This window comes from Bos mutus, chromosome 2, assembly GCF_027580195.1.
Source record: "Bos mutus isolate GX-2022 chromosome 2, NWIPB_WYAK_1.1, whole genome shotgun sequence".
In the NCBI taxonomy this organism is placed as follows: Eukaryota; Metazoa; Chordata; class Mammalia; order Artiodactyla; family Bovidae; genus Bos; species Bos mutus.
In genome coordinates this window covers 116,345,055-116,368,791 of record NC_091618.1, presented here as the reverse complement: position 1 = coordinate 116,368,791, position 23,737 = coordinate 116,345,055, and the positions used below count along the sequence as shown (strand labels likewise).

The following is a 23,737-nucleotide window of genomic DNA, read 5'->3' as shown; positions in this document are numbered from 1 at the left end:
AAATTAATCTGACAACTCCCAGCACATTTAAAAGCCTGGCCCAGCCACTTCTGAAAGTTTGCTGGACTCTGTTGTTGCACAGCAGGGTTGTCGTTCTTTAGTTGCTAAGTTGTGTCCGACTTTGCGACCCCATGGACTGTAGCCCCGCGGAGTCCTCTCTCCATGGGATTTCCCAGGCAAGAATACTGAACTGGGTTGCCATTTCCTTCTCCAGGGGATCTTCTTGAGTCAGGGATCGAACCCCTGTCTCTTGCATGGCAGGCACATTCTTTACCACTGAGCCACTGGGGAAGCCCAGATAGCAGGGTGTAGGAGGATAAATGTACTAAAGGCGATATTCAACCAGCTTCCTTCACCAATGGCTATATGTTTAAGTTTACTGTAGAATGGAGAATAGAGTTTATATTCTGATAATAAGATATCTGTGAGTTTTAAAAATGTAATTACCAGCTGCTTTTAAATATGCTCTAACAAACATTTATTAAAAGGGCTCTAAGATACAGACCAAGGCATCTTTCATTGATAATGGTATGTTTTCTGGAAATGAGAGCAAAAAATACATTCAAGTGTATAACATTCCCAAAAAGTATTAGAAAAATACAAGTGTTCTTATACTAACTTTGCTCGCCAAGACAAAGCAAGATTGCTAAACAAAATCCTATCTTGCCTAAAGTTGGGGTTTTCTCTGTGTCAGCCCCTGCCACAGTAAACACTTTTTAACTATTATTATAAAGAATTTTAGGAACATTGAGGATTGGAAGCACTTTTTTAAAAATTGGAGTATAATCGCCTTACAGTATTGTGTTAGTTTCTGCTGAACAACAGTGCGAAGCGGCTATAAGTATACGTATGTCCCCTCCCTCTGGGACCTCCCTCCCATCTCACCCCTAGGTCATCACAGAGCACCAGGCTGAGCTTCCTGGCATATGTCCTGGCATATAACACCTTCAGAGCCTTATACAATCTTTCTTTGCACGTGAGCATCTAAGTTTATTTGGCCCAAACTGCGGTAGAAGTGAAGACAAAGCCAGGACATAAGAGATACTTAGAGTACCAAATCCATCCTTCAAAGACCTTGTTGATTATTGAAAGTCACTATCATTCATCAGCAGCCTGTATTTTGCTTTTGCTGTTGTTATTGTCGTTTGGGTGTTTCGGAGCTCTGGATGGCTTGCGGGGATCTTCCCTGACCAGAGATTGAACCCAGGCCAGCAGCGAAAGCCCCGAATCCTAACCACTTGGGCCACCAGGGAATTCCCAACAGCCTGTATCCTGAAGGATTAAAAAAAATGCCCTGGCAGCGTTAATCAGTCATTCTTTTTCTCACAAACTTGGATAATTGAGACTCCCAGCCCTGTGACATCGACAGCATACTGATGAGATCCAGCCTCTCCGTTGCTTTTCTTCAAATCAGAGAAGAATAATTGGGTAAGAAAAGAAAACTGTCAGATGATTTTGGCTTTGAAGCCTTCTTCCAAACTTAAGAGTTTATTTTCTGCATTAGGCAGTTCTCAATCACTTTTTTAAATCTCCGATACCTGTCTTATACATGTATCTGTTCTTAACAGTTCGATTATAAGTTCCTTGAGAGCTGGGCAGAGAATTTATTTTGTCTGTTCTTTAAATAGATTTAGGAGATGTAAGCCCCATACAGCCCACCCATTTAAAGTGGGCAGTTAGGTGACCGAGTGTATTCAGAGTGTACCGTCATCAGCACAGTCAGTTTTAGAACATTTTCATCACTCCAGGGAGAAACCCCAGACCCATTAGCAGCCACCCTCCATTTCCCTTCAGCTCTCTTAGTTCCTAGTAACCACTCATTATACTCTTATCTCTATGGATTTGTCTCCTGGATATTTCATATAAATGGAATCATAGCCTGGGTGGTTCTGTGTGGCTGGCTTCTTTAACTTAACATGTTTACATAGTTTGACCATATTGTATCATATATCAGGACTTTGTACATTTTATTGCTGAATACTATTCCATTATATGGATACACTACATATTATTTGTCCCCTCCTCAGTTCATGGCCATTTGGGTTGTTTCTACTTGATATATATATTTGCTCCTGATAGCAGTGGTTCTTAAAATGTGCTTTATGTTAGAGTCGCCACCCATATTTCAAATACTGATGCCCAGGCCACATGTCTCGTTAAATTAAAATCTCTGTGGGTGGAGCATCAGTATCTTTTTCAAACCTCTGAAGGAATTCCATCATGCAAGTAGATTGAGAACCAGTGTTCTGGAGGAGTTGGCACGGTGCTTGGTACCCGTGGAAGGTATGTCTGTAGGGATTTAGAAAATCTGGTTAGGATGTTGCTTAATTCATGAAAGGAAGTGTTTTTATGTTTGATCACTGACCTTCACAGCCTTGAGATTAATAACCTACATCTGAGAACTGTGTTTAAGGCACCTGGTGAATGTTTGAAATTCAGTAAATATAACTTGCGCTCTGTAATCCCTCATGGAGATTTGGGTGATGATTTTAGTAGAATTCCTCTGTTTGGTCAGGAGTGTGGTGACTGATAACCTGCAGTGTAGATTATTTGGGAGTCATGTAGAGAAGGCAGTGAGGACCAGTGTGAGGCACTGGGGAGGATGGAGAGCCTGGAAGCTGGGGTGCGATACTGCCTCCCCCCACGAAGCTCCAAGCTCTGCATCCCTGGGCCTCCTTATCTTCCTCCAGTAAAAAACAAAACCTTCGATCTGGGACTCCCCTGGCAGTCCAGAGGCAAAGGCTCCAAGCTCCCAGTGCAGGGGGCCTGGGCTTAGTCCTCGGTCAGGGAGCTAGAGCTCACCTGCCACAACTAAGAACCTGCGTGCTACAGCTAGAAGATTTCTCTGTTTCAGAACTAAGACCCAGCGTGGCCCAATAAATATTTAAAAACAAAAACTGCAATCTACAAGGCCACTTTTAGCAACTCAGCTTTTTGATTCTCTGTATATGCTTCGTAAAGTCAACTTTATATTCTGACCCCCGTGGCTACCATTTGTACTTACCTGGGTGGTTTCTGGTTTACACATTTGGAAACCAGGGCTAACTTCTGAATTGTTTGGGAGTTTGTGTGTGTGTGTGTGTTGTGCATCACACTGGAGGGTATGGTTCAGGACCTTCTGGAACTGTCTCAGCCCTGCCTTGAGGCAGCGTGGGAACAGGCCCAGCAGGGAGTGGGTGCTCCAAGCCGGCACCCATTTCTTTCAGTCTTTAGGCTCCTCTTTTGTGCGGCCCAGATCCAGTCTTTCCCGGGCCATCACCCACTGGAGGGGTACATTTAGTCTTCCTTTGAGAGCTGTCTGCTTTTCTAACTCTAGTCATCAGTAGTTTGAAATTCTTTTAATATGTCCCTCCTATTATTGCTTTAAGATTTAAAAAGCAGTACTATTCTTTCATTTATTTTGTGCTGAATGATATACATATGTGTTTAAAGTATTGATACCTTAAAACAGAAGAATTTTGGTATTAACACGCAGGCTGTATGCAGTGCAGACTTGTATTTCAGTGAGTGATCCTTCCTATTAAATGCCCTTTCCGCCCTTTGCAGGACAGAGCCGATGTCCGGGGCGGGTAGTGCCACCCCACCCTCGTGTTTGTGTGGGAGGCACGGGCACTGTTGAGCGTGTATGGAGCGGCCTGCTGATAAACAGTATAGACGTTTGCTTTACTTCAGATTTGCCGGCCTTTTGTCTGCTCGGCTTCAGCACAGAATTGTAGTATCACCCCTGGAGGCAGAGCCCAGCCTATCCCCAGGGAATTCTGGATTGCAGAATTCCTGCAGAACTGCAGGGAGCAAGGGTAGATCCGGTTCTGTGGCCTCCTGTGAACAGAATAGGAAGAGGTGTGTCCCAGTGTCGGAGGGTCAGCTTAAGAACATGAGCGTTTTGCTGCTTGGTTTTACAGTCCTAGAGCAAGGGAGTCTTGCTACTGTGGCTAGAGAGTATTGAAGAACCCTGAATGTTTTTGACCTAGCCCTCCCAAAATTATTTTAATCATTACAATCCTGGTAATGAAAACCACCAAAAATGAAAACTGTCATTTTTTTTCTTGCACTAGGAAAAACTGTCAGTTTTTGAAGACATCATTTTGTTCTTGGGGCTTCTCAGTGAGACATGATTAAAATGTCCATTGAGAAACCAACTCCAGAGGACAAGAGCCGGGGCAGTGAATTTCGTGCTAGCCGGGCTCCTCTCCCACCCCCAGCTCCTGTGTTCTTCCTCCTTTGGCTCCCAAGCTGAGACCAGGCCGAGAGTAAGAACCAAACTGTGGGATCAGGTTCTTTCTTTTCCTGCAGAGACAAAGGTTCACCATGTGCTAGAAACTTCTTTACCAGGCTGCATGTTTGGGAGGATCCTTAGGGCAGTGGGGATTCCAGGTTACTTTTCACTTGGAAAAAAAGTTCTGGAAGTAAAGGGGAGAGGTTGGGAGGAAAATTGGTTTAAAAGATTCCTTGTAATGAACCCAGGAGGGATACGCCTCTTTGGTCTCTTCGGTAGCTCTTTGATTTGCTCCTCAGTGTGCACCTCGTGCTTGGGTCCCTCACGTGAGAAAAGGGGAAGCATTTGGGGTATTTACTTGTGCTGTTTACGCTCACTGTCTTTAGTTCTTTAAACCACCCTGTTGAGGTAGGTTTGTTGTTACTGAGAAAATTCTTTGGAGATGCTAAGCAGCAGTCCAAAGCTTGGTTTAAGAACTAGAAAGCACAAGTATTTCAAGCAGAAGGATTTTATATAAGAAATTAATTATATAGGTGAGCCGAGAAACCAGCCAGCCAGCCTCAGGAAGCCACCTGCCAGTCCTGGGGCTGGAGGGGCAGAGAGAACAGGCGGAATTCAAGGAGCTGGGACCACGGAGAGAGGGGCTCTGCCTCCCATCCTCAGCCTCTCTCCCTCTCCCAGAGTCTTGGTGGATTGTAGCTGGGAAGGGAGCCCGGGGACGGAGCAGGGGCGGGATGGGGAAGGGATCCGGAAAGTGTTAGTCGGTCAGTCATGTCCTACTCTTTGTGACCCCATGGATCGTAGCCCAGCAGGCTCTTCTGTCCATGGAATTCTCCAGGCAAGAATACTGGAGTGGGTTGCCATTAGGCAAATGACCAAAGCAATCACATAGCTGGTAAGAACTGGAGCCAGGATGGGAACATTCTTTGCCATCAAAGTCCTTGGACTTCTCTCCAAATCATCTAGTGCTTTGCCTTTGGGGCACTTGTCATACCTGCTTAGGGGCAAGTGGCATGGGCATCCCATAGACCGCAGTGCCTTCTGTATTCTGACTTCCACAGCGCATTTGTGCTGTGTATTCCTTCTGGTGAGTGGAGCGCACCACGTGTGACCACAGAGCCACTCAAAAAAATGGAATGTTAGGAACTCCTCTTAAGAGCACACAGATGGAGGCTCCAGTCGGGGAGTTCCCAGACTCGACAAGCATCCCACCATTGCTGTTTCTGTGCCCCTCCCGCCACGAGGTGCCTCCAAGATGCCACGGCAGGATTGATTATATATACAAGTTTTTGGTGTTGCTGAAAGACTTGGGCCTCTGGGTCTTGAACTTGGGGGGAGGAGGTTCAGAAAAGAGGGAAAGTATCTAAGAGCAGAGGGAACCTCGCATCTCTTGCTTTGCTCGGGATAAATGAAGCCTTTTCTCCCCAGAGAGGTGTGGGTGGATGTGGTCCCCTTTCCTCTGCCCCGTGGGACTCTGGCCCGCAGGGCGTGGCGCTTGCCCTGTGCTGGGGCTTCCAGAGTTCACTTGATAACCACACGTTGTGCCTCCAAGCTGCAGTGACGGTGTGGGTGCTGGCCAGGATGATAATGGAGACTCGGGGACAGTCTTTCACCCTTCAAGTGACAATGCACTTGCAACGTCAAGAGAACCCGCCTTTAGATGTTTGAAGACATCGGAATATAGGCAACTGGCAATTTCAGGAGGAAGAAAAGGAGAAAAAAAATGAACGTTTACTGAACAGCTGTTAGTACTGTACTAGGGCCTGGTCACGGTCTCTCTTACCTGGTCTTGACGATAAATCTGTGTCGATGGCGGCTATTAACCCCTTTTTTACAGACAAGGAAACCTATTCAGAGAGGTAAGGGAACTTGTCCAAGGCCATGCTACTCTGTCTGGCAGGACAGGGATTTAGCAAGTGTAATCACTGCCGTCCCTCCTTTCTTTCTTTCCTCCCGTGTCTCATGATTCTGGGTGTTTTGTTAGGTGCTAAAGCATGAGGGGCTGCTTAACAAAGATTGATTAGTTTGTTCTCAGGAAACCTCAGGATATTCCTTGTTCTTTGCAGGGAGGCCCACTGCCTCCTCAGATGGCAGGCTGTTCACAACTCCTTTTCTGAGCTGGAAGGGGTTAGAGAGAATGCAGAAAGTGATGAAAGTTCTAGAAACCAGAGGGACCAAGTATATTTGATTTACTCAGTGTCTGTACCAGCTCCTTTAAAACAGAACAGTTTTATTTGAGCCATTGATGGTTACCACTGCTATTTACCCTTTCTCCAGCCCATGGCTGCAGGGGACTGGTCCTAAAAGATAAGCTAAACGTTTTTAAAAATTTCAAGGTGACATTAAAGGTCATATGCCATCTCTCTGGGTCTTGACTGTCTTTTCTGCCCAGTACTTTCTGAAGTAGTTTGGGAAGATAGTAAAGGAAGCTATAGAACAGCTGAAGAGGTTGAGCTATTGTGGTGATAGACTGATGGTTTAGAAACAAAGTCTAGAATAGGGAAGGAGGCAGGGTTGCCCACTTTCTTATCCTTTTCCTGACCATCAGCTTGAGGGAAAACAGCTTAGTGTCCTCTAAGAAAATACACTTAATCTACATTTATATTGAATTAATTGTTATATTATCCAAGTTAGAAAATTCCTTAATGCATATTGGAGAATACTTTTGTATCTGTTCTCTCAAAATCAGTTTTATTGTTAACTTAAAGGAATGTGTTTTTCAGATTCTTGAGGCATAATATTTTTGTTTTTAATCAAGTACCCAAAGAATAATTTGAAGTTGATTTTTCTGCGACTAGTAGCTGTGGTCATAGAGATGTTAAATATGAAACCTTTGTTAAGTAATTCTTTAACCCCAGACACCTTAGATACACAATGAAAATGCTGAATTCTAAGCCTAACTCTAACTTACTCATTCCACAAATATTTATTAGGTGGTAACACGCCCTAGGGAACTTTCAGGGCATGAAGTTGTTGTAATCTTCCAAGATAATGCAGCAAATATATTGTCCTCCTTGGAGGACATTTGCTTCCCAAACTGCCCCTCCTCCTCATTAATCAGTCCCTTTGTTCTTTGTACACCTGGACTTTAGGGCAGGGGATGTTTCAGTACTTAATGAGTTATAAATTAATCTCAATCTCTCCTGATTCAGGTATGACCTCCTGTAGGGTAGGGATTGTGTCACAGTCATTTTTGTAACTGGTGGCTGGCACTATGCCCGGGGCTTATTTAATAGTAGTTGCTCAGCAAATGTGAGACCATGTCTGTTACTGCCCTCTCGGAACTTGGTGTTTTTAATCTGTGGTAGATGAAAGGACAGAGGAGAAAATGTCGCTTCCAACTGAGATGCTCAGAGAGAACATCCTGGAGGAGGTAGCGGTATATCTAGTTTGTTTTTTGTTCTTTTTTTTAGCCGGTAAGATTTGTTTTGGTTCAAACTGCAGTTGGAAGCCCGGGGAAGCGTGCAGGCGTGAGCCGGCCTGCGTCAGTGTGTTGGGCAGTAGGGCTACAAAGGTGAACGGGCTGGAGGGGGCCTTCGGTGCCCAAGTGTGGTGTTTCAAATGTATATGAGGCATCTGGAAATCACCGGAGGCTTTGGAAAGGGTAAGACACATGAGCTGGATGTGGACAGGGAGTTTATTATGGCCTCTGCTGGGGCAGGTTAGGGGTGGAGAAATGCTGATGCCTTGGCGTCAGCCCAGTACTAAGGATCTGTAATTAATACTCCAGTTTGTGCCTCCTTTGTTAGCCTTTAAAGGAGAAATTTGTTAACCCCCCCCCCCATTTTAAAGGAGGGAGTAGAGTTTTCTCTTAACATTAGCTCCATCATGGAACCATCTGTGCTCAAGGGTGCACACCCTGCAGTTCCTGGGTTTTAACAGAAACTCATCGCCAACGTATCCATCACTCCCCTGATGAAAGGAGAGGAAGGAGTCAGAAGTTGCCGGGTCGCCTTTAGGATGGATTGTTTTCTTCCCTGGTGACACAGAGGGGAGTTTCTCTCTTCTTGCCCTTTCCCACGATCCACTTGCTCTCACCATCTTCATTGAGAGGGAAGAGCGTCATCCTTGCCTTCCAGCCCTAGGGATTAGCAGTATTCACCCAAGAATGAAAACACAGACAATATCCTGTCTTTTCTTTTCCATGGGCTTTGCTTCTGTGCCCCCCTGAGCTAAGAGAGGTGGGCATCTTGCAATGTTGGCGAAGGCAGCTGCAGTTTCTGGGGCTATTCCACCACCAGCCAGGTGCTGTGTGCTTTCACATACTAATTTTGTCCTGTGGACTCCTTACTCCACCCTGTGAGGTACGGAGCCTTATCCCTGATTTGTAGGGAGAGAACCAGGGTCCAGAGAGCTTGAGCGATAGTACAGTGGGATTGCCTCAGTTTCATCATCATTACATGTGGACGAACCTATGTACAGTGTAGAATTAAGTAAGACTTGACCTGGGCGTGAGATCTGGCACACAGGATACACACGGCAGCTCTGAGGATTGTTATCAAAAGTGTACACCTTCATCGGGGATGTTTGAGTGTATGGGATCTGAGATTTCCTTGGCCCAACTTGAAAAAAATATCCCTCCCTGAATCCACGCCCCTTGTCATTCTTTGCTGTAAGCGTCTCATTCCCCTATGGCTTGTCCTGGTCTCGCGTCAGGGCCTGATTGTTGCAGAGACAGAAGACCAGTCCGTGGCAAGGCCTTACGCGTGCCCTGGGACACAGAGGGGCACACGCTGCCCTGTCTCCTCGGTGGGGCCCTCTAGCCTGTCCGTCGGATGTCCTGCTTATGTGGACTGATAAGCCATCTCTGTGAACTTCATCGCAGGTTGTAGAACTTCTTACCCTGGGGTTCTGAGCCTAGAAATGGAGCAGTGTCCAAAGGCAAGTTTTACAAACAGAAAGAGTTGGTGGGTAGGAGTGCAGAAGTGGAAGGTTAAACCCAGCTGTGGGGCTTCCTGGTGGCTCAGTGGTAAAGAATCCCACTGTAATCCAGGAGGCTGGGGTTTGATCCCTGGATCAGGAAGATCCCCTGGAAGAGGGCGTGGCAACACACTCCAGTATTCTTGCCTGGAAAATCCCACTGACAGAGGAGCCTGGCAGGCTATAGACCAGAGGGTCACAAAGAGTCAGACACAACTTGGCAACTGAACAACAAAACCCAGCTGTGAACTGAGCCGACCCCTGTGGCCTTGCCCTCTTCCCAGCCCCAACCCATCTTTTAGTCTTCAAAGATTAAAATACATCTTTTGTAGTAACTGCTGCCAAGTAACTCTTTAAAAAGGTGAAATGGTAAAGGGAAACACCTTCCCATGAGGGAGATAACATGGCTGAAAACTTCTGCACCTACTGCCTTTCGTTGTTGCTATGTGATTTGTAATCTTTTTTATGATACTTTTTATCGTAAATAAAAGCTTATTTGTGATATGTAAATAAGTTTGGAGCTCACCTTCTATTTTTCATATAGTGATTAGACCCAGAAGCCTCAAAATTACATGCTTCTTAGGTTCATTTGGGCTTCCCTGATGGTTCAGCAGGTAAAGAAACCGCCTGCCAAGCAGGAGACATGGGTTCAATCCCTGGGTCGGGAAGATCCCCTGGAGGAGAAAATGAAAACCCACTCCAGTATTCTCGCCTGGGAAATCGCATCCCATGGACAGGAGCCTGGTGGGCTACAGTATAAAGGGTCTCAATCTGACTCCACTGAGCGGCTGAGCCCCGCCCGTGTTCACTTGACCCGTGCAGCAGCAGTTGACTGTACTGGGAGCATTACTGCTTCACCCCTGACATGTCCCCTGTATTTTTAAGGGGCACTCACGTACCTTTTCCCCACATGGAAAAGTTCTGTGAGGACAGGTGTTAGTCTGGGTTTTCTTAGAGCTCCCCGTACAGTTCGGCCCGGCACAATGGCTGTGTGCGGCCTCCTTGAAGAGGCCTTGGGTATGCTGAGTAAGGGCCTCTGTTCTGTGAGTGATCCTGTAGCACAAACGGGGGTGGATCTCGCTGTGATGAGTTCTTAGAGGTGGGTCTTCAGGCAAGTTCACTTAACCTCTCCATGCTTCAGTTTCCTTGCCCCAAAAGGAGATGATAATAATACCACCTTCCTTGCCAATTGGTTTGAGTACAAGTGAGCTCATGGAGATGAGTGCTTGGAAAGTACCGAACACATAGAAAGTGCACGATAAATGCACTTACTGTTATTGGATTGTGTCACACTTGCCTTTGCCTAGCTTTATTATACTGACACTGTGATCTTTCCTTCTCAAATCCTAATGTGAAGGCTCACTAGGTCACCGATGTCCTTACGTATTTATTTAGCAAGTTAACTGTAAAGATTTAAAGTTAAAGACTCCTGTACTGATTTTAAGAGAATGAAATGGGACATATGTACTAATTATCATTTCCTTTTTAAGAGGCCCAAATTACTGCCTGGCCGTTGACAACAACAGTGGGTTTTGTGCATGTTCAAATGTGTACATTGGAAGCAGTTGAAATGGAATTTCCAAACTCAGGACTAATTCATATCCTTGGCTGGAACAGATAGTGTTGCTGGCCAAAATCTTGGCTTTCTTTGTCCACTAAAGCCGATTAAAAAGTACGGAGAGAGAGTTCAGAGGAAATGGAAAGGTGGCTTTAATTCTCAGCCAGCAGAGAGGGGCACACAGTAGGTTCATGCCCCAAGAACTGTGCCCTCTCCGTGAGGAGTCCAGGGCCTTGTATAAGATGAGGGCTCGCAGTCAGGAGTCGGTGATGAGTAACAAAGGTGTATGACTTGTCAAATGGTCAGGCTGGCGTCAGTAACCCAGTAATTGAGTCTGGCAGTTCAGTGGCTCTGCCTTCTTTCTGATACGTAACTGCTAGGGGAAGGGTGTTCCAAGGGTAAACACCAGATGCAGGATGTATTTAGCATATAGAGTCAAAGGAAAATAGGTGCGGAAGTGTAGCTCCTGCAAAGTTAGGGGGAGGGAAAGCAAGCTTAGTTACAGACATGTAGAGTTAGGAGCAGTTCAAACAAAACTAGAGATGAGCAGGCCTGCCCACTGGTCTCTATTATCTTCTTTGCTCTCTGGGAAAGGGAACTTAAAAAACTAATTCCTTTTTTCCCCCTCTTTTACAAGGCAACAAACCCCTCATTTCTACCTATTCTTCCGGATGACCTTTGCAGTAATCTGGTAATCATGTGGCCTCTGGACCATAACGTTGCTCTTTAATCTCAAGGTGATCCATGTAGTATTATGAGCTCTGTTAGTAACTCACAGATTTGCTGTCTCAGATCGTTGAAGTAGCTTTTTGCAAACAATGGTTAGCAATATAAATACTACCTAGCATCCTTTGGAAGGGTTACTGTTCCCATTGTATTCTCAGAAAATAATCTGCAGTACAGAGGAGTCTGGCTCATTAGAATTTGCCCTAAGAAATGTGGAGGGCCTGCCCCGTAGGTGCCACTTGCTACTGGTCACTTTTGAGCACTTGAAATGGGACTCGTGTAACTGAGGGTGTGCATTTTTTAATTTTAATGAATTATGATTTAAAATTTTAAATAGAAGTAGGATAAGATATTTTTCTGTTGAATAAAACTATTTTGGTGGGACCACATTTCATGGGATCCTGTCATTTGATCTTTGTTATGTTCATTGAGTGCTTTGTCACTGCTCATTAATAATTTACATTTTTTGGTTACAAAGTAAAATGATGTTTTGATATATTGGGTGAAATAAATAATATTGTTTAAATCAAATTAACTTTTTTCATTTTTTGTAAGGCTACTAAAATCATATTGGGCTTCCCTGGTGACTCAAACAGTAAAGAATCCTCCTGCAGTTTAGGAAACCTGGGTTTGATCCTGGGTTGGGAAGATCCCCTGGAGAAGGGAATGGTAACCCACTCCAGTATTCTTGCCTGGAGAATTTCATGGACAGAGGCACCTCAGGAGCTCTAGGCCACAGGGTCGCAGAGTCCGACGTGACTGAGTGACTAACACTTTCCCTTTTCTCTAAAATTGTTTAAATCACACGTATGGCTTGCATTAGATGTATACTGGAAAGTACTGCCTTAGAGCATCTATTACAAGTTGCTGAAATTAGCTTGTTCTAAAGTTCAAAAGTAGGTTCCAGGCTTATATTTTTGACTTCATGGAATCAGAGGTGTTTAGGTGAAGGACTCTTTGGACTCACCTAACCCAACCCTGTCCTTCTGCAGATGGAGAAACTGAGGTTCACAGTTACCGTAGCACGGCACGCCTTGACCGTGGATGGGTGTGGAGCCTAATGTGCTTTACAGCCTGTTGCTTTGCGTCCTGGGCTTCCTTGGCGTTGGAAGCATGATGGGCGTCAGAGCTGCAAAGAACTTCCACCAGTTCCAGATAGAAGGAGTTTAAAAGCAATTATTTTAGGCAATGAGAGAATTTTTGTATTGTATCTCCCGTGGACAGGATGATCGATTCCATCTTTGACACATACATTTTTGTTGGGCAGTATAATGATACATCCATGGGGAATAGTAGTAATAAGGTACAAATAATTCCCACACTTTGTGCAAGCACGCACTTTGGAAAACTCCATACATCTGGCTTTCATATTTTCATTTAAGGAGTTCTTTTCCCAAAACGAGAGATTTTAAACCAGACTCACAGCTTTTGTCCTTGAGAAAAAGACTGAGAGCTTGACTTCATGTGTTCATTATTTAGGTAAGTAGCCTGAGATCATTGGTAAAAATTTAGGCCCGTTTTATGGTATTGTTTGCTTATTGGTAAAACTGACTTAAGGAAGAAGCCACCAACAACTAAAATGAACAGCCTGAGAGCAAACCAGAATTTTTGTCTCTTTTGAGGAACCGAGGAGGAAAGGGAGGCATGAGTCACTAAATGGTGATTTAATTTATAGGTCTGTCCATCCGGTTTTGAGAGGGCTGCTTCCGCTATAGACGCAGTTGACAAGTCAGATGACCTTTGGTATTTAACCCTTCTGAACCTATTTCTTCATCTCGCTAATCTTCACACAGAGTAGTGTGAGGATTAATTGACACGGTCATGCAAGTGAAAGTGGTTTGTGCTCTGAAAGCATTACACATGGAAGAGCTGTCTTGAAGGGCTTCCTTTCTCCAAGAAGATGTAGAACTATTTCTGGGGTCACCCTTGGTCTTGGTGAGCGCTTGGACGAGTCAGTCAAGTTTGGAATGTGTATTCAGTGGGCCCATGGCCTTGACCCCATGATTTGGGACTTCTCAGGCTTCCACGTTAATTTAAAGCACTTCTTGCTCTTGGTAGCAGAGATGCTCTGCCTGAAGTCAGGGTTAGAACTGGAAGCCCTTTAGTCCTATTGTGTTGAGTATGGGCATAGTTTTTAGATACGATGGAGGATTTAGAGATTAGGAGTAGGGAAAGGAAAGTTCTCTGCAGAAAAATGCAGGGCAAACTTTGGTCAGATGACAAGGTTCTGTAGGCCAGGGTTCTATTTGGTTGCAGGATCAAATGCCACACAACAGTTGTGTACACCTCTGTTTTCAAAGTAATTCCTAGCATTTCAGAAATTTAAGGACTAGAAATTGCAATTGGAAAGTCTAGTTTGAAATCTAATTTCTGTGAGTTGACCAGATGACCCTTCCTGGGTTCAGCTCAGTCAGATGGGACCTAGTGTCAGCTACCCATTTAGTATCTCTGGACTTTGGGATATTCATTTATAAACTTGGTGTTTGGTCTATGTTCCGCAAGATCACTGTCTTCTCTTCTTAGTTACTTGTGTGTTCAGTGTAATTTAATAGCCAACTTAGACACTTCCCTAGACAGAATACCTTTTCCTGGCCTTCAAAGAGCTAGTAGATATAGTCAGCCTGCTTGGACTTGCATTCTCTTTTACAGCTGATACTCCACTTAAAGTTATTGCAGAATATTGCTGGTACTGCTGGTGCTGTGCATGGCGTCTTTGTATCTTATTTACTTTACACCACTCGTAGTTTGTACCTCTTACTCCTCTTCCCCTTCTTGCCCCTCCTTTCCAACCCTCTTTTCACTGGAAACCATTAGTTTGTTCCCTGTATCTGTGTTTTGTTATATTCAGTTGTATGTTTTATTTTTTTCGAGTTCATATAGAGGTGAAAACAGAATTTGTCTTCCTCTACTTGACGTATTTCACCAAGCATAATACCTTCCAGGTCCATCCATGTTGTTGCAAATGGCAGGATTTTCTCGTTTTTTGGCTGAGTGGTGTTCCGTTGTGTATACTGACAGCGTCTCTTCTGCGTCCATTCATCTCCTCGTGGACCATCAGTTGCTTCCATGTCTTGGCTGTTGTAAACAATGCTGTGGTGGGCACGGGTGCATATCTTTCTTTTCAAATTATTTCGAATGGTTTTTGTTTCCTTCAGATGTATACCCAGCTGTGGAATTGCTGGATCATATGGTAGTTCCATTTGTATTTGACTTGTTTTTTTCTTGGGAATTGACCTTGTCTGGTAGAAGGACTGAGGTTGCCAGTTTTGCTTGTTTCACCTGTCGGGACTCCCTAACCTCTACCTGTGTGTACTGTGGCCTTTATGTTTCTTGCCCCTGCAGATTGTTTTACCAGCTCCAAAGGCACCAACCAAGGTTCCCTTGGCTGGACATAGACTGGTGATTAAAGAAATGTTTGCTGGACAACTATGTACAGTACATTCTCTTTAGTCTCAATTTTATGGTCTTAATTTAAAAATACTGAGAGGGCTGATTTTGAAATGAGTCTGAAATTAATATAGGAGACCTTATATCAACAATTACTATGTATTTATTGGATGAGTACCATGTGCCAATGTGCTGCAAGGTGTGAAGGACACATGATTGGGGAAAAAGAGTGGGGAAAATGGGCATTTCTCATTGTATAATAAATTAAAATGTATATACTCCTTGATCAGCAGTTCTGAGTATCTCATAGGTAATCCTTACACATTGTTGAAATGATTTATGCACAAAGATAGCCATTGTAGCATCATTTGCCCTAGCAAAAGATTAGGAATAATTTAAAAGCCCAATGAGGGACTGATTAATTAGATTAAGTGTGGAATGTTATGATTATATCCTACTTGTGTGTCTGAAATGTGTCAGTCCCTCAGTCGTGTCCAACTCTTTGCAACCCATGGACTGTAGCCCACCAGGCTCCTTTATCTATGGAGTTCTCCAGGCAAGAATACTGAAGTGGGTAGCCATCCCCTTCTCCAGGAGATCGTCCCAACCCAGGGATCGAACCTAGGTCTCCTTCATTGCGGGCAAATTCTTTACCACTAGCACCACCTGGGAAATATGTGCCTGTGGGTGTGTATTTAATAGAGTATCTTCCTAAGGACACAAAAAACTGATGCCAATGGTTGCCTTGGGCAAAGGTAACTGGGAGATTACTTTTGTAGCTTTTAAATGTATCCTGTATACAGATGCCATCTATCAAAAAAGACATTGTCATGCCCTGAAGGAGTCTGCAGTTTAGTTGGGCCATTGTAACAAAGCCCAGATAAGATACACAGAGAAAGTACTGGGGGTGAATATTGGCTTTATGGGAAGATTGGTTTAAATGCTAACCTCTGCTTGTGCAGTTGACTAGATTTGCCTAGTTGTCAGGACTGGCGGGTCTGAGCATCAGTGAGCTGGCTTTCAGCCTTAGCATCCCACCGGGCAGAGGGCACGGGGATGAAGCAGTTTGCAGCCTTTGTCCTGCGGTGGTGGGAATTGCCCACAGGCTGGACATCAGATCTGGATTGGGGTTCTGGCTCTGCCACTTGCCAACTTGGGGCAGGGATGCTGGAGACCCAGAGCCTAATTGTGCTCATCCATAGATGAAGATAAGCCACCTCCCTCATGCTGTGCTGTGACCACTCCTGCAAACCATGAAGTGTTTTGCAAACACCAGTGGAGATAGAAGCTGCAAGGAATCTGCTGACTGGCAAGCTGGGACCAGAGGTACAAATTTAAAAATTAGAGCGAAGTGAAAATGTATGTTTTCCTCCCCTCTGCCAAATAACTGGGCAGGAGTCATAAAATTAGATGTTAAATTAGAAAAGTAGACCCACTAAATTAGAATAGTAGTTTTGGAATCCTTGACCTTTGATCTCGGGACAGTCATTTCACCCTTTAGACCAGTTTCCCTGTTTGAAAATGAAAGGGGCTGTGTGCGTCCTCTGGGCCCCTCCAGTCCCCACGTCCCGTGACAGTGTGGCATTAGCAGTAATTCCCATCTCATCTGAGATGAGTCATACTGACTGAAAGGTCCACATGCAAGGAGGAAGTCTCTGAGAATTTTCCTTGTGCTGAAGAATCTGAGCTTCTGGGGAGAAACTGGGGGTGGGGGCAGGATTGCTGCCATGAAGAGGGGAGACCAGAAAGGCAGGGTGAGTGGAGATGGGTTGTCTTCTCCACCTCCAAAACCTCCTTTGATTTCCAGTATTCATACAGACTAGACGTTTGGAAAACCCCAGCTTACCCCTTGCTTAAGTGGGTGGGACGTCCATGTGCTGTGGCCGGTGAGCTTTGTGGCTCCTCTGTGAGGTCTCTGCAGTTTGGTTACGCTTCCTCTGTGCTGTCTTGGCCGCAACATGCTTTTCTCCTCACGTCTCGAAACTGAGATCAGAGACTGTCCTCTGTTGACCTCTGTGTCCCCAGCACCTAGCATAGTTCCAGGTCCCTGAGAGGTGAGCTGTGTGTTTGTATTCGATGGGTTGCTGGATTAATGATCCATTTATGTATGCTAATCTTATTAATCTTGACTACCACCTTTATTATAACTATCACCATTCTGGTAAAGTGACATTTTAGCCATTAGTAGCTTATTTTGAGAAATATTTCATACTGAATAAAGTTAACACTAAAAAATAATTAAACAGACCCCCCCTGCCCTTTGTAATGTTGTTTTAACAGGATGTACCAAAAAAAGGTAAGTATTGTAGATAGCCTCTGTACATTCCAGTATATGCGTATCTAAGATTCATCACTGTCCCTTCCACAGGCACGCAGGTCTTGAGCTGGCAGCAAGAAACAGGAGGCCTGAATCGCTGGCCCACTTCTTACCTTTTAAAGCTACCTGTAAGCAGTTAAACCTGAAAAGGAGCTTTAAGATTAAAATAAATAATTTGTTTACAAATGCAGAATCCAAAGAGGTTGAAGGATTATTAAGGGGGTTTAGAAGTGGCAGGAGTAGCTAAGAGTTCCAGGGGTTCAAGCATGCTGGGGCACTGCCCTCCCTCATGGGGGCGGGGGGCAGGGGCAGGAGACTGAGCAAGCAGGGCTGTTTGACCCCAAGGTGGGTGATGACCTGGTTAGTTCACATTCGGTTAATGTCAGCGTGTGTTGAGTGAAGTTAGAGAGTTAGAGCCAGTGCTTCTGCAGGTTCTGTTGGTAAGAAAGGGTGTGTATGTTTTCCTATAGAATCATTCTAGTAGTGATAACAGACCTATTCACAAAGTTACTTTTATGTGTAGAGTGCACCATCCAGAGCTGAATACCTTCATGGCTTGTTCAAAAATGGAGGTGAAAAAAATGGGTCCTGAAATTTGCTTATCAAACAAAGCCACTCAACATAGTGACTTACCCTTGGATAAGCCATCTGAGGCCCAACAGCTGCTGCTGCTGCTAAGTCACTTCAGTCGTGTCCGACTCTGTGCGACCCCATAGACGGCAGCTCACGAGGCTCCCCCATCCCTGGGATTCTCCAGGCAAGAACACTGGAGTGGGCTGCCATTTCCTTCTCTAATGCATGAAAGTGAAAAGTGAAAGTGAAGTCGCTCAGTCGTGTCCGACTCTTGGCAACCCCATGGACTGCAGCCTACCAGGCTCCTCTGCCCATGGGATTTTCCAGACAAGAGTACTGGAGTGGGGTGCCATTGCCTTCTACGGAGGCCCAACAGCAGCGTCCTGCAAAAATACTACAAACGAGCAGAAATTAACTCTGCTGGCATCCAGGTATGAAATTTCCCATGGAAAAATCAGATTCACTTTTGAAATCAGTAGCAGTGGGATCACCTGCTGTTTTGGAAAGTAACTGTCCTTTCTGGTTTCTTTTTGGCCAAACACATATATGCCTCTTAGGAAAATAAACAGTCCAAATTCTTACTCTGTTCACTTTCAGGCTTCGCTTTATCTTTGCATCATGCTTTGCAGTGTACAGACAAGTGTAATAGATGAAAGTTCCAGTAAACTGGCTGGATCATGTTTCTCAGATTGAGTCACTGCTGAGAAACGTGTGAGCAGGAAGCAGCACATGAAAATGTACACAGTAACAAGCTGGACTGTGAGGAAATGGGACCATTTTCTAGCTGAAAGACACAAGGGTAGGAGGATGTGTCTGCAACCCAGGGAGTAGCAAATTTGTGATCTAGGATTTTAAGTCATTGAATAATTCATGTTTTGGTGTGTTTGAGATTTTTTTTTTAATGCTGTTAAAAACTGCTAGTTATTGAAGACTGGGGAAATAATCCTTAGTAAGTTTAGAAGGAAAACTTGGATTGGGGGTAACTATTATTGCCTATTAGGGGTCTCTGCTGACATATAAACTGGTTGCAAGGCCAGTTATTGTTTAAAATAGAGCTGTAGTTACACAGAAATTAACCCAGTGACATTTACACTTGACCTCAGTGTCTGTAAGGCCTCTTCCACCTGTAACATTCTATGATTCTGTATAAATGTGTTTTTTTTTTTTTGACCTTTGTTTTTAACCACCTACTTAACAATTATTGTAGCAATATGTTCAGAAATATGCAAGTCAGATCAGTAGAATCAGAAGTACCTGAATGTGGGCAGACTATAAATAACCAGTCATCTGCTTTCTCTAGAATTCTGAGAACTATTGACCTTGTCTTGTGTATCTTCTTGTAATGAAGCGAGAGAGAAGTAAATAGGCAGATAAATATTATGAAATAGAACAGTCATCAGCGAGATGTATTTCACACACACACCCGCTTGGTATCACTTTGCCTTAGTGGTAAGGAGCCCTGCTGCAGGGTAGAACTTATAAATCAAGGAGGTCGTTTATGTTGTTTAATCAGTCCTTCAGGGTTTGAGCGTCCCCTCGCTTGCTTTTGTACCTTCCTATAGCTGTTGAGGAGAAGGCAACGGCAACCCACTCCAGTACTCTTGCCTGGAAAATCCCATGGACGGAGGAGCCTGGTAGGCTGCAGTCCAGTCCGTGGGGTCGCTAAGAGTCAGACATGACTGAGCGACTTCACTCTCACTTTTCACTTTCCTGCATTGGAGAAGGAAATGGCAACCCACTCCAGTGTTCTTGCCTGGAGAATCCCAGGGACGGGGGCGCCTGGTGGGCTGCCGTCTATGGGGTCGCACAGAGTCGGACACGACTGAAGCGACTTAGCAGCAGCATAGCTGTTGATTTGACCTGTGTTCTTAAGGGACGGTAGGATGTGATTCATGTTCCACCCGGTTTTGCCCAGAAATATTTGTGCAGCTTCTATGGAAAAAAATATTAAACCGGATTTCACTTTTACGTTAATATAACTGTCTGGGCATGATATAAAGACTGAAATGTCTGAAAGAAAAGTATTACTGGGTGTAATTTAGACTCTGAATGCTAGTTGTTAATATTTGGTGGAGAGATCAATATCAGGAGAACAAACTTTTAAAAGATTTACTGTTTTCTTAGTCGAAATACATTTTAAGAAGGAATCACCTGGGACATTGTCTTAACACTTATACCGTGTGACTGGAAGTGAGGATCAGTTTTTTATTGTTTACAGAATTATCCTTGCAATTTTTTAAAAACACTTTATTAGAGAAACTTATGTTTAGAAGGAAACCCCCCGTCACCTTCCCTTCATCCTCTGGACAAAAGAGAGGATGGGAGAGGGGAGAGAGGGAAAGGCTTGGGGGTACTGGTTTCATTTATACAAGTGAATGTATGTGATAGAAACCATTTCATTTTAGATACTTTTCTAAAGCCTTAGCTTACTGAATTGCTTTAATTTAGTAGTTCACAATTCCTTTGCTTTATCTTTTCTGATTTGGGGGGAATCATCTGAGCATGATAAAATGCTAGTTTATTCAGAGCACTAAAATTAGCTTGCAAAAGACATTATTCTGGGATTCTGTGTTCAAGGGCTTTCTTCTTTGTTTATCCTGGAACAAAGATATTTGTTTTAAAGTGGTCCAAGTTAATAGTCCAATTTCAGATTTCCCATGAAACGAGTAACAGATTACCCAGATGGCAAACGATGATATATATATTTTCCAGTTATGACTATTTCCACTGGGCCAGATGGCGATTTAATGTGAACTGTCAAACATTTCTTAGTATTAATACATTGTCTTATTTTGTTGAAGCCAAGCTAGCAACATAACTCAGGGGTCACGAAAGAACAACAGCAACAATAATTCAGACACCAAGTGTGGCACGTGAAGGCTCATACCCAGTACTGCACTGCCCTCAGGAACTCTGAAGCTTAAGGAGATGCCTGTTGAAAAGCCATACATTCCCCCTCCCTCCCCAGACCTTTCTTCTCTGCCCTGTTGCAGGGCAGCGGTGCTTCCTCAGTGCCTCAGGGTGAAGTGTGCAAGAGCAGTTTCATTCTTCCTTGGCCATTTTCCTTCCACCCTGTCCATTGTCATGCTCTTGTTTGTTACAGGAACCATCCCAACTATTTCCCCTTAGATAGTCTGAGAGCTCTGCAGAGAGAGAGGTCATTTGTGGAGTAAGTCACGTGCCCAGTCACAGGGCTCCTTCAAGACAGCTTACTACAGTCCTGGGGCTGCGGGGCTCCCTGCACTAGATGTGCGTGGACAAACTTCTGCTGTTCTTAAATATTTGAATATTTCGTACAACAAATGCCCACGGATTTTCTTCTTCTGAAACTCAGGTGAAGATCTGAGTAATACAATGTATGATATATCAAGGCTATGACAAGCAACCCTTTGTTGCTGCATTCTGAATTTGATCAGAACACTTGTTTTAGGAATTCATAGTGGTTAAAACTCAGCTTTTTTTTTTCAAGCAGATGTTTTCTTTTAGAGAGCTCTCATGGCAAGAATAAATATATAAACTTAAAAAATACAGAGCAAAACCTCTGAGAACACTTTGAAACCTGTTTTGGTCTGTGGTAATCTCCATGAAGGCTGCCCAGCCTGCATTGAGCAATTTGATGTTGTCATGAAATGACATTTTGTGTTTTATGTTTCCTGTTTGTTGATAAAGGCTCTATCAAGGTGCCCTTGCCTAATTATGTTATGGGGAGTTTTAAAACACTGAATTGGTTTGGAGCTGTGCATTGAAGGGCAGTCATATCAGAAGTTGAGTAGCAATTCAGAGGGTGTTACTTGGGTACATGAAAGTTTACATAAAAGTGTGTGTTGTTTACATTTATTTACAACACCCATTGCACATGCCCAGTGGTCAGTTTCCGACCTTCTTTGAGAAGGAACCAAGTAGCTTCAAGACCGAGTGTTGTTTCAAGGCTTCCACTCCGATGAGGGCTGCAACTTCATTCTTCTCCTTTGGCCTGGAGTTTGGTGTCACTTATAGCAAGCAGAAGGACCCATCCCCATTGGGAGGCATATCAGTACTTGCATATACATTTAGAGAGAAAGTTCCTCCACGTTTCATTTGATCCACCAAAATCTGTATTATAGGGGTAGGATGGAATAGTTATAATTTATAGCTTAACTATCTGAACCCACTCAAGACATCTCATCTGATGAGGAGAGCAGGGAAAGGGAAAGAAGAGTTATATCAACTCTTGGTGTGATTGCCACTGATAGTTTTAGAATAAACTAGAAATTTTCCTCCTGCCCATAGTTCTGGGTTCTAGGGATACTTTGGACTCATCATATTTGTGAGGTATTTCCAAAATAAATTCTTCAGTGCTCTTTTGTGGGAAAGCCAAAACCGGGTACTGGTTTTTATCCTGGGATCTCTTAACAAGGAAGCCGCAGGCCCAGGCAGGCTGAGGAACGTGAGGGAGGGATGTGGTCCGTGGCCCCCAGGTGCAGAGACAAGTATTGGGGTTTCTCTGTTGTGAATCTTCTGAAGAGTTCAATGCGCTTTCCATGTCCCGTTCTTGAGAAGGGTAGGAAAATAAAGCTCATTTGAAACTGTATGAGTACACAATTCTTTGATTTTTAGAACGAGCCTTTAGTAGGAGTGAACATGCCAACCATCTCCTTACTTAGCACCTTGTTAGCTCCGGTTTGGAGAATGGCCCAGACAGGATACTCAGCTGTATTTAGATTTCCCCAAGAAGATACGGCCCAACCTAATTAGAATTTTAGTGTGGGTTTCTGTGTACCTCGGGCCTTTCTCTTTAACATGGCCTTTGTGTAGACATGTCCATTGAAGGCAAAAGTTTTTAAAATGGAAATTATTCTCATGTTTTAGTGGGGAGTCTCCTGAGAAAAGTCATGTATGACTGAATGCTCCACGATTTCTATTTTGTTGCTTGTGGCCAGGAACATAATCCAGATGAAAAGAAAGAATGGCTCAGTTGTGTCCAACTCTTTGCAACCCCATGGACTGTAGTTCATCAAGCTCTACTGTCCATGGGATTCTCCAGGTAACACTGGGGTGGCTTGCCATTTCTTCCTGCAGAGGATCTTCCCGACTCAGGGATCGAACCCATGTCTCTTATATGTCCTGCATCGGCAGGTGGGTTCTTTACCACGAACGCCACATGGGAAGCCCCCAACCTATCTCTGTCCTGATACTTTCCAGTAGTATCTAAGCCTCAGTATACTTACCTGTAAAATAGGGATACATGTTTTCTTCATGTGGTTTTGAGACTTGGTTTGTATATATCTGAAGTACTTAAAACAATGCTTGGCACATATAGAAAGATCTTAATAGATGTTGCCTTAAAAAACAGGTATACTCTAGCCAGTTTTCAAGAGCTACAGATACTGCTTTAACTATACCTGCTGCTGTGTGTGCTTTGTACTCTTAAGTTATACTGTTTAAAGCTAGGATAACTTATCTCATGGGTAGGATTTCATAGCTTTTAAGATTCGAACACCAACTTTCAGTCAAGGCTAGAAGTGGCCTCTACTCTCCAGCTAGCTGGGCTGCCTCTAGGTCGGGCGATCTGTGCTTGTACTCGGTTGTGTGAAATACCTGACTGCTCAGCTAAGTAATTACCACGTTGTTCCTGCCCTTTGGAGGCTGAAGATAATAGAGCTGTAAATGCACTGGGCAGCACAGTGCTGCTGGCCGTTGTCCGAACTGCAATACAAAGTTCAACGTTTGCACACTGAATCTACTGGCCTTCGGCCCCAATTCCCTTTCTCTGTCTTGATTTTTCCAACCTCCATCTCATTGTTTTAAATATAAATGATCTATTGAATAGAAATATTTAAATTTCCCATTCAGAATTTAACAAAAACTTAAATTTTAAATCAGAAAAAAAATTGTTTTTGACATTTATAGTTAGAAAATGTGGCCATGGTACCTAAGCCTAGGCTTGTTATATAAATCAGAATAACCAATCCCTCATCATAAGATTCTCCCCTTATGTTAGAATGCATCACCTTCCATTGTTTCCTGGAGCCATGTTTTTTTGGCATGTGTCATTAAGAGG

General features: G+C 43.9%; 1 protein-coding gene across 5 annotated transcripts in view; it reads left to right on the top strand.

The window, feature by feature from the left end:
- Positions 1–23,737, top strand: part of NFE2L2 (NFE2 like bZIP transcription factor 2) — a 32,666-nt gene that overhangs the window by 4,051 nt on the left and 4,878 nt on the right. Inside the window, exon 1 of one of the 5 annotated variants that reach the window (XM_070358857.1) lies at positions 16,020–16,133. The exons of 3 other annotated variants lie outside the window; for them this stretch is intronic. The gene's annotated coding sequence lies outside the window, so the exon portion shown is untranslated. Of the gene's footprint in view, positions 1–16,019; positions 16,134–16,168; positions 18,129–23,737 lie in introns of those variants that run through there. One more of the 5 variants, XM_070358856.1, reaches the window with a different exon arrangement.